Genomic DNA, 12,890 nt, shown 5'->3' on the forward strand with positions numbered 1-12,890 from the left:
TAAATTGTTTTTAGCATTTGATAAAAGTTGTGGGATGATTTCTGCTCTGTTTAACGTGGGGCTTGCTCTTTTGCCCCAAGGCTCTACAAGACATAAATACATCAGTGCTGTTTGTTGGGCAGAGAAGATGGGAGTTTACTGCTGGCTTGTTTATATGAGGCCTAGTGTGGAGGGGTTGGGAACTTCACGTCTTGCCTCTCATCTCTGCGACTGTCTGTAATTCCTCCATCCAAAGGACCTGGGTATCTTACCCCAGTCCTGGGTGGTGGACGTGGCAGAAACCGTCTGGAGTCGAACTGCTCCTTTCACCAACTGCCTTGGCAATTCTCTCAGCATCCTCTCAATCCCCCCCAATTCCATATCCTTCCCATGGAGCCTGGATGATATGACTATCCTAAAGAATCTCCTGAAATTCTTACCCAACTTGAAGACAGAGTAAACTGTCTTTTAAGTGCTCCTTTCATTAAACCACCGTAAAGAATTAAAAACCCTTCTATTTAAAAACTCCACTAACCTAAACATCCACTAAACAGTGGATTATAATTTCATTTGACTTTAAAGTGGAAAGTTCTTTTGTTTAAACATAGTTAAATCTTTGCCTTGAAGGTTGACTGGTTGATTTTTTTTTTCTTGCTTTCAGAATACTCTTTCTTCTTTGGTTTTGGGCTAAGGATGTGTTGCAAGAGAGATTTAGGAGTTGAGAGTAAAATACAGATTATTCAGGAATGAATGAACTCACACCAACTGATTTTACACCAGTGTTCACTTTCACTAGTAGAGTGTGATCAAGGATCCAGGGTGGTGGGACCCAATTTCGTTTTCAAAAAAACTTTTTATTTTGTATTGAGGTATAGCTAGTTGACATTGTTGTGATAGTTTCAGGTGAATAGCGACCGGACTCAGCCATCCACATACATGTATCTATTCTGATGGGGGACCCAGTTCTTTAGCTCTTTCAGCAATCACCAAGGAGAAGTAAGTATTGGTTATCAGATCCCTTTAGCTAATTTTCAGACTAAAGGCAATGAATAAAGGGGCTCAATGTGATTAGTCACCTGAGGAGTGAAGATTAAAACCACCAGGAGATACACATACATCAGAATGGCTAAAACTTGAAAAGCCTGACATAGTTAAGTGCTGGTGAGGATGGAGAGCAACTTGGGACTCTTATGCACTGCTGGTGGGAGTATAAATTGGTACAACCACTTTGGAAAACTGGCAACATCTACTAAAGCGAAAACTACCCCATGATCCAGCAATCCCATGTCTAGGGATATACTCAAGAGAAATTGTGTTCATGTGTCTTATAACCCCAAACTGGAACCAACCCAAATGACCACTAATAGGAGAAAGGATAAATAGACTGCAGCATACTCATACAATGGAATACTACACAGAAATAAAAACAATAAAGAGCTAAAACACTGATACCACAGTATTTTTTGAATGAAAGAAGCCAGACCCTAAAGAATATATACTTCATGATTCCATTTATATAAAGCTCAAGAACAGAAAAACTAATCCATGATGATGCAGAGCTCTTATTACTTTGGATAAGGGGATAGTGACTGGGAGGTAGGATGAGGGAAATGCCTATATCGCAGACTGAGTGGTGACTTAAAAAAATTTTTTTGGCTGCACCTTGCAGCATGTGTGATCTTAGTTCCCCAACCAGGGATCAAACCCTAGTCTAGTACAGTGGAAGCACTGAGTCTTAACCACTGGACCACCAGGGAAGTCCCTTGAGTGGTGATTTTATAGGTGCATACATTTGCAAAATCCATCCAGCTGTTAATTTAAGATTAGTGCACTTCAGGACCACAGTGGGATGCCACTTCTAATTACCACCACAAGGAAGGCGAAAACAAAAAAGACAATAGCATGTGTTGGTGAGGATGGGGAGGAACTGCTCCTCATGCATGGTTGCTCGGGTTATAGAGTTTTTTTAAGAAAAATTTAGCAGTTCTTCACAAAGATAAACATGGAATTATCATATGGCTGGTGATTCCACTGCTAGGTATATGTCCAAGAGAATTGAAAACATATGTTCACCCAAAAGTCTGTACATGAATGTTCATAGCAGCATTATTCTTGATAGCCAAAAAAGTGGTAACAACCCACATGTTCATCAGTTGACAAATGTATAAACAAAGTGTGGTCTATCTACAGAATGAATTTTTCAAGGATAAAAAGGAATAAAGTACTGATATATGCTGCAATATGTATGAACTTTGAAAACATGCTAAGTGAAAGAAGCTGATCACAAAAGACCACATATTGAATGATTCCATGTGTATGAGATGTTCAGAATCATAGACAGAAAGTAGATTAATGGTTGCCTGGGGTTAAGGGGAGGAGGCAATGGGGAGTGATGACTGATGGTTACAGTATTTTCAGGGGAATGAAAATGTTCTTAGATGAAATAGTGGTGAGGGTTGCACAATTCTGTGAATAGAGTAGACACCACTGAATTGCACACTTTAAAAGGGTGAGTTTTATGGTATGTGAATTATATCTCAATAAAGCTGTTATTAAAAAGAGATTAGTGCATTTTACTGTGTGTATTTACACCCCAAAGAGAGAGAGAGAGAGAGAGAGAGAGAAAGTAAAGGTGAATTCTTCGACTAAAACCAAAACAAAACGGAAAGGGATGAAGAAGAGAAAGAAGAGAACTGATTTGCTTGAACAGCTTCTCAAAGTGCCAGGTACTTGACATACAGCATTTCATTTAATTGTCCAAGAACTCCTGTTACATACATATTTCCAAATTAAGGGTGATGAAACTATCTTCTTCAGTCACTTGCTAAGGTTTTCAAAGCCAGGACTTAGGGTCCAGTTTTGTTCCTGGCCTATTTTATTGTTCTGCTCCAGATGCATTCCCACATGGTGCTAGACTTTGCCTTGACACTGACTTTGTCTAGAACACTCATTTGGCAGGAGAGGACCCCGAGATCCACACAGGTGATGTAACTTTCATAAGACCCCATGGCCAGCCTGTGGCAGAGCTGGGTTAAACCCTGATGTTCCAGCATAGAATTCTTTTGTTAACAGTTGATAAAGTTAATAGCACTGTACTGAGTGCCCTACTAAATAGATCAATTTGGTCTTGCCATTTCAGAGACCAGTCTGAAAGTGCTCAGTGACATGAGGGTGTGTCCACCAGGGTCACAGAAACCCCTCCTGGGATTCTCACTAAGAGCAATTCTTATACATGCCATTAGGATATTCACTCCAGCCTTCTTTGTGGCAGCCTAGTCATCCCATCACCAAGGGAATGGGTAAGTTAATTGTGGTGGGCACATACTATGGAATACTCGTAGCTCTTAGATGTAGAGAACTACATGTACATATTATACTATGACAATTATTTTACAGTTGGGAAAAACAAGCAGGTAGTCAAATGCTATTTAGAGTATGCCATTTGTAAATTAAAAACACAACTCCCCACCAAATGCTATCATATATTTTACAAGGAAGTATAGTTGTGCTTATAATAAGAACTATCAATAATTCGATTGCTGTGGAAGAGAATAGTGAAGTGGGCAGTGTGGTCAGGTGGTCAGAGGTGATGTTGGAATTGAAGTCTGGAGGACATGTGGGAGCAGCCATGCAGCAAGCAGAGGGAAGGGCAGGTGCAAAGGCCCTTTGGTGGGAGGCACTGGTGGCAATCCAGGGACATGGAGAAGGCCAGTGTGATTTTGTCAGTGAGATAAGGTTGGACTTTAGAGGAGGTCGTAGTGAGGAGTTTCAGTTTTATTTTTTAAGTGTGAGATGAGTTGTTAAAAGTAGCCAGCAAATCAAAAGATGCAAATTACATTTTAAAAAGAATGCTTTTGGTCACAGGGCACTGTTAGTTAGTTGTTGTTAAACTGGGCTATCTGGTACCTTGGAGGTACCTGAAGACTCTTAAGTGGTACAGGGCAAGGGGATAACTTTCAGAGAATCACCTTCTAGATTCCCAATATCCACATATCTTCCTTCTACAGATTTGAGGCCTCAAATTATAATTTTCCACCACATCTTGCACAATCTCACTTCTCCATTTTGCCAAAGAAAGGCATACCTTTTACCTGGCCCTTATCTTGCTTTGTGCTTCATCTTGGGCAAAGGGACAATTTGAAATACTGGTTAGGAGAAAATGATTCAACTCTGATTGGATGGTAGAGTCATTTGTAACTCTGATGGTTTCCAAGTCTTACTTTCTATAAAATTAAAGGAGGACCCAATCAAATTTGTAGTTGTTAGACCATCAAAAGTCTTTTTTTTAATTAATTTTTATTGGAGTATAGCATTTTATAATGTTGTGTTATTTTCTGTTGTATGTATATGTGTATACATATATCCCCTCTTTTGGGGGGATTTACTTCCCATTTGCTGCTGCTGCTGCTGCTAAGTCGCTTCAGTCGTGTCCGACTCTGTGCGACCCCATAGAGGGCAGCCCACCAGGCTCTGCCGTCCCTGGGATTCTCCAGGCAAGAACACTGGAGTGGGCTGCCATTTCCCATTTAGGTCACCACAAAACATTTAGTAGAGTTCCCCGTGCTATACAGTCGGTTCTCATTATTTATCTATTTTATAAATAGTAGTGTATGTATGTCAGTCCTAATCTCCCAATTCATCCCATCCCCCACATCCCCTCTGGTTTCCATATGGCCATTCTCTACATCTAAGTCTCTATTTCTACTTTGCAAATAAGTTCATCTGTATATTTTTCTAGATTCCACATGTAACAGTTTTATACAATTTTTTTCTCTTTCTGACTTACTTCACTCTGTATGGCAGTCTCTAGGTCCATCCATGTATCTGCAAATTGTACAAGTTCATCTCTTTTTATGGCTGAGTAATATTCCCCAGGAGTGGGATTACTGGGTTATGTGGTAGTTCAATTTTTAGTTTTTAAAGGAATCTCCATACTGTTCTCCACAGTGGCTGTACCAATTTACATTCCCACCAATAGTATAAAAGGGTTTCCTTTTCTCCACATTCTTTCCAGCATTTATTGTTGGCAGATTTTTTGATGATAGCCATTCTGACCCATGTGAGGTGATACCTCATTGTAGTTTTGATGTGTATTTCTCTAAATAATTAGTGATGCTGAGCATTTTTTCAAGTGTTTATTGGCCATCTGTATGTCTTCTTTGGAGAAATGTCTATTTAGGTCTTTTGCCCATTTTTGGGTTGGGTTGTTTGTTTTTTTTTTTGATATTGAGCTGCATGAGCTGTTTGTATATTTTGGAGATTAATCCGTTGTCAGTTGCTTTGTTTGCAAATATTTTCTCCAAAAGTTCTTTTTAATGATAGATTTTTGGCTAAAATGCTGAGAGAGTTTAGAGCATGTAGGGACAGTGCTGTAACAAAAGTCCTTCCATTCACATCTATTTATGTGAACAAGCTTCCTCAGTGCTTACATTAAAAAAAAAAAAAAAAAGGACAAGAAAAATAAGATTAAATTGATGCTAATTAACCTTGTCTCATTCTGGCAACAATATTCACATAAACCAATTAGGGGGAAAGATAGTTCCATTCATCTCATTAAAGGATGAATTTTCAACAAAATCATGTTTAATTACCTATGAACATTTGTAAAATTTGTTGATTTGATCAGTTGTGTGCTAATAAAAATTATAGTGATAAAATTCAGAAGAAAAAAATTAACACTTAGATCCTATGGTCCCAGGATGTAAAAAAAAAACAATCCTGAAATCTGAATTTGTACTTATAGTTTTGTTGAAAAAGGCTTTGATCATAAAGTTATATTAGGTTAGAATTCTTTGAGGGACTATCCAGCAATACAGGAAAGCCTATCTGCATATTTAAAAAAAAAGGATGATGATGGATATCATTGCAGTGGTATTTAGATTCCTTTGAATGTATTTTAAGAAGTGTAAGTTTGACTAAAAATGCCAGTATTTACAATATGCCAGAAATTACACTCTTTGTAAACTTTTAGATTCATAGTATGACATTTTAAACGCTGGGATTTGTGCAGAGCGCAAAGTTTGTCAGAGCCCTGTTTGAGTGTCTGGGAGTAAGAAGAGGTGAGGAGTGCTGACTGTGATTCCCTGCTGGGCTGGTGGTGGTGGGGAAGGAGGGACAGGGAAAATTCTGAGGCGAATTTTGGCCGACTCAGCTGTGGAGAGCGAGAGAGAAGCTCTGGAGGGCAGCTCAGATCTGGCTTGAGCTTTACAATGAAGATGGTGATGGGAAAGGTTAGCCGCAGTAGTCAGGAACTCCGCTTGGTTGTCTCCTAGGAATCTCAGACTTGATGGGACACGTCCTGGGGAGATGCAGGTAGGCAGCTGAGGCGAGTGTGGAGCCAGAGAGGCCAGGCTGCATCTCCAGGGGCCTTGTCCTGTGTGCCTTTGTATTGGTTTTCCTTGTTCACAGATACAGTTCTCTACTTTCTTAGTAATTAGAACTAGTTTTTTTTTCACCAATTTCCTGTCACACTTAAAAGTGTGAAGTACATTTAATCCTTCGTGGTCTTTGGACACAGATGATCAGAGTGAGGTTGTAGGGGTGAGGGGACATTGAATCAGTGGCTTTCAAAATTATGGGTGGCAACTTACCATGAGAGGTATTTTACATCTTCATTACTTATTACCCACCGGCAGTTTATGTGGAGGTATGAATTTGTATGTCCTTCCCTGGTGGCTCAGTGGTAAAGAATCTGCCGGCCAATGCAGGAGAGGCAGGTTCAATTCCTGGGTTGGGAAGATCTCCTGGAGAAGGATATGGCAACCAACTCTAGTATTCTTGCCTGGGAAATCCCATGGACAGAGGAGCCTGGCAGGCTATAGTCCATGGGGTCATAGAAGAATTGAACACAACTTAGCGACTAAACAACAAATAAATATCAAAGGCTATCTAGAAATACATTAGTGTGGTGGCTGTTGAGGTTGGGGAAATGCAGGGATCATGGTGACATCATGAATAGAATAATAGAATTAGCTCAATTCTTTACCACTAAGGCCTGGAAAAAAATTAATAAAAAAGTAACAACATCAGATATTTTACAGGACAGAAATTTGTCTCCTTTTTTAACTGACAGAGGCCTGAGTTCACCTGGAAGTGCCTAAATCAAAATCCACAAGTGATACCTTTGGAAGCAAGGAGAGAGAATTTCAGAGAGAGAATGGTGTCCGGCAGGGGCTTGTTCTTCTGCAGATACCTCTAATCTTTCGAGCATAGCTCACAGAGGGCTCTTTCCTGCTGCCTACTCTGCCCTTGGCATTTCTTACACAGTTTTTCCTTGAGGAGTATAGCCATACTGCCTTCCTCAGAAAGCCTACTGGCCTGGAAATGGGCTCCAAGTGAAGAAAATGAAGGCACCGTTTGGGAACATGATTTGGCCAAGGGAGGTGTTATGAGCTGAATCATGTCCAAAATTTCTGTGTTGAAGTCCTAGCTCTCAGTACCTCAGAACATGACTATATTTGGAGATAGGGCCTTTTTAAAGAGGTAATTTATTATTTTATCTTTTTTTTTTTTGGCTGTGCACATGGGTTTTTTTTTTCTAGTTACGGCACATTGGCCTGACGCAGCACTAGGGCTTCAGGGCACGTGGGCTCAGTAGTTGTGGCACATAGGCTTCGTTGCTCTGTGGCATGGGGAATCTTTGTTCCCTGACCAGGGATTGAACCTGCATCCGCTGCATTGGAAGGCAGATTCTTAACTACTGGACCACCAGGGAAGTTCCTAAAGAGGTAATTTAAATGAGGCCATTAGAGTGGGCCCTAATCCAATCTGACTGGTGTCTATATAGGAAAAGGAAATCTGGACACCCAGAGAGACACAGGATGAGGTGGGGGGAAGGGGTGGGGAGCACATTCATGTGAGGACACAGCAAGAAGCCAGCTGTCTGCAAGCCAAGGACACAGGCCTCAGAAGACACCCGCTGACACCTTGATCTTGGACTACCAGCCTCCAGAAGTATGAGAAAATACATTTCTGTCATTTAAGCCACCCAGATGATTGTCAGCTCTCAATAATTCCTTTACGAGTGCCACAGGCCTGAGTAGATATGTAAATATGTTGAATTCTGTGGGATTTTGTTACGCCAGCCCTATCAAATGAATGCAGTAGAAACTGGCAGAGCTGGGATGTAGCCTCACGCATTTAAGAACAAGTCTTGGTCTTGGGCTTCCTGCTTAGTGAAGTTATTCTGTAGATCCTAGTGAGCAAATCTTGGGTCACATTTTCCTAATTAAGATGCCGCTGTCTCTGAGGGGTTGGGAGAGCTGACTGTGGTGGGTCTCTGGTGAGAGCAGGAGGAATTGTATAAGCTCACCCAGTCCCATTCCCCTACTCCGGGCAGATACAAGAGACTCGGGTTTGATCCCTGGGTTGGGAAGCTTCCCCTGGAGGAGGGCATGGCAACCCACTCCAGTATTCTTGCCTGGAGAATCCCATGGACAGAGGAGCCTGGTAGGCTACGGTCCACGGTGTCCCAAAGAGTCAGACACGACTGAAGCAATTTAGCATGTATACACTGCTCACAGGCAACTCCCTACACTGGTGTTACCTTGCTGGTCCACGACAAACCAAGCCAAGTCCTATAGGACTGAGGGCTGTCTGGGCCTGTCTGGGTCTTATGTATTTGTTTGCTTAGCTGGCCCAGTTCAAACACCTGTTGAAGAAGATAGCTTATCTTTGTTCAAGGGGTTTGCCTGCTTCCCATGCCCATTCAAGGCACCATGGCTGGAATCCAGCCAGACAGTCCTGGGGCTTTAAATGTTACATCAACCACTGACATAGTGTGAGCTCTTAGTTGAACTACTTCATGCTCAAGCCTCAGTCTGCCCAACCATAAAGTGGGAGAATAATTTTGATTCCATGGGGCTGCGGAGAGGAACAAACAAAATAAAAATAGAAAAGGCCTAGGGTGGGCATTGAAAAAAGTTAATTTTCTTCCTTTCACTCAGATCTCATCTGGGCAGTTTGTGCCTTTGACTCATTCATTTAATTCGTTTATTGAGTGCCAGCTTCCCTGGTGGCTCAGATGGTAAAGCATCTATCTGTAATGCTGGAGACCCGGGTTCGATCCCTGGGTCGGGAAGATCCCCTGGAGAAGGAAATGGCAACCCACTCCAGTACTCTTGCCTGGAAAATCCCACGGACAGAGGAGCCTGGTAGGCTACAGTCCATGGGGTCGCAAAGAGTCGGACATGACTGAGCGACTTTACTTACTTACTTAATTGAAGGCTGCGCTTAGGCAACATGGTGGCCCAGATGTCCCTGCCTTTATGAAACGTACACGCTCGTGGGTAAAAGGCAAAGTGAAATCAGGTGTTAGGGAAGTTTGGCATCATGTTTTTTCAGCCTTGTTCTTTGATGTCTTGTTGCTTGGCCATGAGGTTAGACATGAACTCAGTGCTCAAGGGGAATTCTCTGAACCAACCTTGAGAAAAAGACGGTGGTGAGTCACGAGAGGTTCGTTTCCGGCATCAGCAAATGAAGGGCTGGGGAAGAGTTAAGGGAATCAAGCTGCTGTCACAACAATCATCATCATTTTCTGTTTATGTGGGGACTCTTCTCCCCGTGCAAGCTAAGTGCTTTATGCACATTACGCAGTGAATTCTCACAGCTTCCTCACGGGGTGAGGAGGAGGCGGAGGGTTTTAGAGATGAGGAAACAGGCACAGCAAAAAGATAACTGCCTTGCCTGAAGTAACAGCCAGTAGAAATTGTTAGATCCAGAATTGGGTTGCCCAACTAGGAGGCCATTGGCTAATCCTCCGACCATCAGGGCAGTGAAGTCAGGGTGCTGTGTGTGACTGTGGGAAGCAGGGCTGGCCAGTGTGTCCTGATCCTTCCCAAATACAAGTTCTAATTCTATACTCCGTTCTGTGCAGGTGGCTGTGAGCATTACATTTAGGAATATTCCAGTGTTGGTCTCTTCCTTGACCTTTGACACTGTCCTTAGGATAGAAACGTGATGGGACTTTAGAGGTAATTCACTCCAATCCCCTTGGACTCCAAATGAGGAAACAGACCCTGAGAGATGAATTGACTCACCCGAGGTCACACAGATAGTAAGCGGCCGAGCTAGATCTAGAGCTCAGCTCACTAGCTCAGGATTCTTTCTTCTCCCCCAGGAAAGTCCCTAGTAATGGCCTTGCTTTCCAACCCTAACCCTCCCGGTCTGTATCTGCAGCCACTCACGACACTCCAGGTTGGTGCCTCCCATCCTCCCCCCAGCACACATCTTTGGGATTTCTTTGGGAACAATGCTGGTGCTAAGGGCTGCCTGAAATGCGAGGCACAGGAGGGTGCCTGGAATTTGCAGTGAACCCCAGATTCCCTGGTGGCTCAGATGGTAAAGAATTCACCTGCAAAAAAAAAAAAAAAAGAATTCACCCGCAATGTGGGAGACCCAGGTTCAACCCCTGGGTCGGGAAGATCCCTTGGAGAAGTGAATGGCAACCCACTCCAGTATTCTTGCCTGGAGAATTCCATGGACAAGGGAGCCTTGTGGGGCTACGGTTAATGGGGTCCCAAACAGTCGGACACAACTGAGAAACTAACCCCAGATTCAAGGATGGGCGGCATCGCCGCTCCCACACTCGCTCTTGTCTGCAACATCAGCTCTCTGAATCACCTCTCTCGCTTGAGTGCTGAGAGCACTTAGCACATGTGGGAATATTTTCCGATGACAGTGACTTCTTCTGTATCACAGATTAACATCTGTGTTAGTAAACTCTTTTACCTACCCTGCTTGCCCCTGTCTTCCACCACGCTGTCACACGACCAACCTCAGAGGCCTCCCCTGGTCAGTCTAGTGCTGGCATCTTGGGCAAGCCTCAGTCCATGGCCTCCTGCCTCTCATCAGGTGTCTTCTGGAGCCTCCTGGGCCAGCCACATAATCTCACTTCGCTTCTCCTTATGTGGGGCCCACACGTGAAGCCCTCTAGTGTAAATGTGGGTAGATGGCCAGAGGTGCAAATGATCGACTCCTTATGTTTCTATTTTGATGTTGATTTGGTGGGGTTTTTTTTGTTGTTGTTTGTTTGTTTTTCAACTTTTTTCCCTCTTGGGTCCGGGGAGCAGGGGTCTTTGACTTGGTAGCCTCCCTGGACCATTTCCTTGGTGTGATCACACAGGTCTCACAAACCCTGCTGCTGCTGGCATAACACTGTTGGAAAATTCTCCCCATTTCTTCTGGAGTGCAGCTGGCCTGATCCTCTCCATCCCTTAGGGGCTTGCCGTGAAGACAGTAGAGCTCTGGTTTACAGAAAGGCAGGAAGGGAGGAGGGAAAGATCCCGATGCAGTGGGGGTAAGAAATTGCCAATTGTGCTGATGAAATGAGTCCCCCGTGGCCAGAAGGTGACACTGTCTCATGACACAGCATTGATGGGAGGCCTCTCCATGGAGATGAAGCTGAGCTGTCTGTGTAATGAGAAGGTGCTGGCTTTCAGGGCCTGGGCTCTGGAGGAAGGACTTGCTTAGCCAGCCCTTCCCAGGCGTGAGAACCCGGCTTTGGGTGCCTGCTGAGTCTGTGTGCTGCCTGCCCTCTTGGGGGTTATCTAGTGCCTCTCTTCCTTGGCCGATGCTCCAAGCACTTTACATTTATCTCAGTCATCTGCACACTCTGAGGAGTGGGGAAGAGACATATATTATTAGCGTCATTTTGCAGATAAACTGGGACACAGAGCAGGTGTGGCACACAGGCGGAGCTGAGGCTGAGCACACACATCTGACCCTGGCTCGCAGGACACACTGTGCCCTGTCCTGTCCACGTCGTCCCCTAAGCCCAAACAAAGAGAAAAAAATAGCTTTAGGAGAAAAACAGTGTTAGCCCTTTCAGTTCAGTTCAGTTCAGTCCAGTCGTTCAGTCGTGTCTGACTCTTTGCGACCCCATGGACTGCAGCACGCCAGGCTTCCCTGCCCATCACCAACTCCCAGAGCTTACTCAAACTCATGTCCTCGCATTGGTGATGCCATCCAACCATCTCATCCTCTGTTGTCCCCTTCTCCTCCCGCCTTCAATCTTTCCCAGCATCAGGGTCTTTTCCAATGAGTCAGTTATTCGCATCAGGTGGTCAAAGTATTGGAGTTTCAGCGTCAGCATCAGTCCTTCCAATGAATATTTAGGACTTTTATCTGATGGTAAAACCTAATATAGAGACTGTAAAGAATTACGAGTGGTCACCAAATTTAGGATATAGGTAACCCCAAATTTGGGATATAGATTCCTCTGAAAGGGAGGAAGAGGGAGGGACCAATGGTGTCAGGATAGCCAGGGACTTCAGCTGTATTAGTAATGTTTTAGGATTTTTTTGGGGTGGTGAGAACAGGGGTGTTCTGTTTTTCTTTATTTCCTTTGTGCATATCTTAAATATTGCACACTAAATTGAAACCATTCTAACAGTACAAAAAGCACAATATTATTGTTCAGAACGAAGGCGTTTTAACTATTATTTCTAAGGCCTGGGGTATTAAGGGTTGAAAGGATTGTTTAAAGAAACAAAAGGGGGTGGTGGACCGGGACTAGTTTGGCAGAGAAACAACCATGGAATTTATTATCATGAAGTCAAAAATTAAAGCAAACAGTCTAGAAATATTTAATGAGGGCCTACTACGTGCCAGGAACTGGTTTAAGCCCTGAAAAAAATGTAACATAGTGCCTGTTCTCAGGGAGTTTTGATTCTAATGGGAAACAAAAGGTAAAATAGGTCAGCACCCAGCAAATACATGAATTAGGCTGAAAACAATAGAAAGGGGTTTAGAGATAACATTTTGCAGGGAGAAGACTTCTTGGAGGTAGGGATCCCCGGTGGACCCATCTCTTGGTCCCCAAGGGCTCCTCTGTGATCTTTCACTGCATGGATTTGGGAAACAGCCCAGCTCACTCGGGGGAAATGAGGAGAGGGTGGGGCAGAGCTAGTATG

This window comes from Dama dama, chromosome 12 (assembly GCF_033118175.1).
Source record: "Dama dama isolate Ldn47 chromosome 12, ASM3311817v1, whole genome shotgun sequence".
In the NCBI taxonomy this organism is placed as follows: Eukaryota; Metazoa; Chordata; class Mammalia; order Artiodactyla; family Cervidae; genus Dama; species Dama dama.